The 3666-nt window shown below is 41.1% G+C and overlaps 1 non-coding gene across 1 annotated transcript; it reads right to left on the bottom strand.

The window, feature by feature from the left end:
• Positions 1–1565: 1565 nt before the first annotated feature.
• On the bottom strand, positions 1566–1672 carry LOC141694179 (small nucleolar RNA R71). Its single transcript, XR_012563505.1, has one exon. It is a non-coding gene; the product is annotated as a small nucleolar RNA R71 (small nucleolar RNA).
• Positions 1673–3666: the final 1994 nt, after the last annotated feature.

Genomic DNA, 3666 nt, shown 5'->3' with positions numbered 1-3666 from the left:
CGTTGGATGCTAGTTTTCTTACTTTGAACTTATTTACTCTTGTGAAGTACTTTGTTTTAATATAATTAGTTTAGTTATTATTTTCTTGTGTTTGTTTATCATGATTTCATATGAACCCATGATGACGATAAGTGCTATTATGGGCTAATCGTGATCATGGGGTTGCAACGGATTTACTATGGAATTCTTTAGTTAATTGTTTAATACTTTAGGGTGTGATGATTGTATGATATCTAGTATTGGTTGTGCGTATTCGTCTTATGTGCGTCGCGAACATATAAGATAGGGTGTTAATCTCTTGTGAAGCGACGGTGGATCTTGAGATTTAGAACTTGCCATGCTAGCATAGGTTCATGTACGTTGTGCATGATTAGTGGGTAACTCTAACAGTTTTATTTTCCCTATGTAATCAAAAGGAATAACTTGTGCTTAAATCATTGTGTTGTCAATTTCTGTAGACATATAGGAACTCAACATAATTGATGACTATTCAACTTCTATCTTAATTGTGGATGTTTGGTAGAATGGTATTAGTACAATGAAAGTTGGCTTTTATCAGTTTCGTGTTATTCGATTAATATCATCACTATCACATGCTAAAGGTAATAACAATGACTATTGAAGGAAGTAATAATGAAGTTGTGATCTCATGAGTGTTTTATTATTGATAATTTGAAGTGTTAAGTAAGTGATTAATTAAGTAGTTAATTGTAGTTAATATTTAATCAACAATTTTAAGTGTTAGTGTCTTAACATTGAGAAGTAATCATACATTGGTGAGTGAGTTAAATTAGACAATAATTTAGTCTGAGTCTCTGTGGGAACGAACTAGAAAGTATTCTATATTACTTGCGAACGCGTATACTTGCGTGAATATTAGCGCGTGTTTTCGCCCTAACAAGTTTTTGGCGCCGCTGCCGGGGACTCGGCGTATTTGTTTAGTTTATGTACTTACCATCATTGGTCATTAGGACTCAGTGATTAGGACGTAGTAGTTAATTATTGTTTCCGGTTGTGTTTCAGGTACTTTAGCAAGCGTTTATGCAAACTCATTCTCGTGCTCGCAAAAGGACTTTAGATACAGCTGAGGAGACAGACGAAGTTCTTGATATTCCGGAGAAGTTAGATTTTGAGGATTCGGATTCAGGAACTGAGCGGAAAGAACCAGTAAACATGGGAGATCATATTGTTCAAGCTGATCCAGCTCTTATGGATTTTTCTCGGCCTAAAATTGATGACATTCAGTCAAACATCCTTCATCCGGCTATTCAAGCTAACACCTTTGAAATCAAGCCGGGCACTATTCAAATGGTGCTGAATTCTGTTTCTTTTGGAGGAGCGGCAACTGAAGACCCCAACATGCACATAAGGAATTTTGTCGAGATCTGCATTACTTTTAAGTATAATGGCGTGACTGATGAGGCTATGAAGTTGAGGCTTTTCCCATTCTCACTAAGGGACAAGGCTAAAGACTGGTTACATTCTGAACCAGCTGGGTCCACACTACGTGGCAAGATCTTGCGCAAAAGTTTCTGGTGAAGTTTTGTCCGATGGCAAAGACTGCTGCTATGAGGAGTGCTCTTACTCAGTTTGCGCAGCAACCTACAGAATCTATGTGCGAGGCTTGGGAACGCTACAAGGAAATGTTGAGAAAATGTCCACATCATGGAATGCCGGATTGGATGGTGATCACGGGTTTCTATAATGGTTTGGGGGCCCAATCTCGGCCCATGCTCGATGCAGCAGCTGGAGGCGCCTTATGGGCTAAAAGCTATACTGAGACGTATAATCTTATAGAGACGATGGCTGCAAATGAGCATCAAAACCCAACTCAGAGGATGACGTCAGGCAAGGTAGCAGGTATTCTGGAAGTTGATGCAGCCACCGCTATTGCAGCCCAGCTCCAAGCGCTATCAATGAAGGTTGATTCTCTGGCTACATATGGAGTTAATCAAATAGCTATGGTTTGTGAGCTTTGTGCAGGTTCTCATGCTACGGATCAGTGTTCTCTTGTCAACGAATCTGTTCAGTATGTGAATAATTATCAGCGACAACAGCAGCCTGTGCCAGCGACCTATCATCCTAACAACAGAAATCATCCAAATTTCAGCTGGGGGAATAATCCGAATGCTATTCAGCCACCATATCAGCAAGGAGTGAGTAAACAGTTTAACCCACCTGGATTCCAGCAACCACAGCAGTATGCTACAAGGCAATCATATCCTCAACAGGGAAGTACAGCTGCACCTACTAGTGCTGCTTTTGAGAAACTTAAGCTGTTATGCAAGAGTCAGGCGGTTTCTATCAAGACCTTGGAAAATCAAATCGGTCAATTAGCCAGTGTAGTGCTCAATCATCAACCTGGCACTCTTCCCAGTGACACGGAAGTACCAGGCAGGAAGGAAGCTAAAGAGCAAGTCATGGCTATTACCTTAAGGTCTGGAAAAGTTGCTGATGCTGAAAAGGCAAAAAAAGGAGAAGCTGAAATTAGAGATGAAGAATCTAAGCAAAAGGAGAAAGCGGCGGAACCAAGGAAGACTACTGTTGAACACACTCTGCCTGAGGCTAATACAGGGGAGAAACAGCTCTATCCTCCACCACCTTTTCCTAAGAGATTGCAGCAACAAAAGCTGGATAGACAGTTCGGGAAGTTTCTGGAGGTGTTCAAGAAACTTCACATCAATATACCTTTCGCCGAGGCTCTGGAGCAAATGCCTAGTTATGCGAAGTTTATGAAGACTATTCTTTCAAGGAAGGTGAAACTGGATGACCTTGAAACCGTTGCTCTCACGGAAGAATGCAGCGCTGTTCTGCAGCAAAAGTTACCACCAAAACTGAAAGATCCAGGAAGCTTCACTATTCCTTGCACTATTGGCAATCTGACTTTTGATAAGTGCCTTTGTGATTTGGGAGCAAGCATTAATCTGATGCCGTTGTCGATCTTTAAAAAGCTGGATCTGCCTGATCCAAAACCCACATACATGTCTCTACAATTGGCTGATCGTTCCATTACTTACCCAAGGGGCATAGTGGAGGATGTGCTCGTCAAGGTGGATAAGCTCTTCTTTCCTGCAGATTTTGTTATTCTGGATTTTGAGGAAGATAAGAAGATTCCCATAATCTTGGGAAGGCCTTTCTTGGCTACTGGTCGTACCTTGATAGATGTGCAAAAAGGTGAACTTACTATGAGGGTACAAGATCAGGATGTAACATTCAACGTATTCAAGGCAATGAAATTCCCTACAGAAGATGAGGAGTGCTTAAAAGTGGATGTGATTGATTCTGTGGTTAATTCGGAACTCGATCGCATGCTAATGTCTGATGCATTGGAAAAGGCCTTAGTGGGGGATTTTGACAGCGATGATGAAGATGGCAACGAGCAATTATAATATCTGAACGCTTCTCCCTGGAAGCGAAAGCTGGACATGCCATTTGAATCTCTTGGTACTTCTGACATCAAGAATGCTGAAGGAAAGCTCAAACCATCAATAGATGAAGCACCTACCTTGGAGCTCAAGCCATTACCTGAACACTTGAGGTATGCTTTTTTAGGTGATTCATCTACGTTACCTGTTATTATTTCATCTGACCTTTCAGGTAGTGAGGAAGACAAGCTCTTAAGGATTTTGAGAGAATTCAAATCAGCTATTGGATGGACCATAGCAG

Source organism: Apium graveolens, chromosome 10 (genome assembly GCF_009905375.1).
Source record: "Apium graveolens cultivar Ventura chromosome 10, ASM990537v1, whole genome shotgun sequence".
NCBI classification, from domain to species: domain Eukaryota; kingdom Viridiplantae; phylum Streptophyta; class Magnoliopsida; order Apiales; family Apiaceae; genus Apium; species Apium graveolens.
This window is presented reverse-complemented; position numbering and strand designations above follow the sequence as displayed.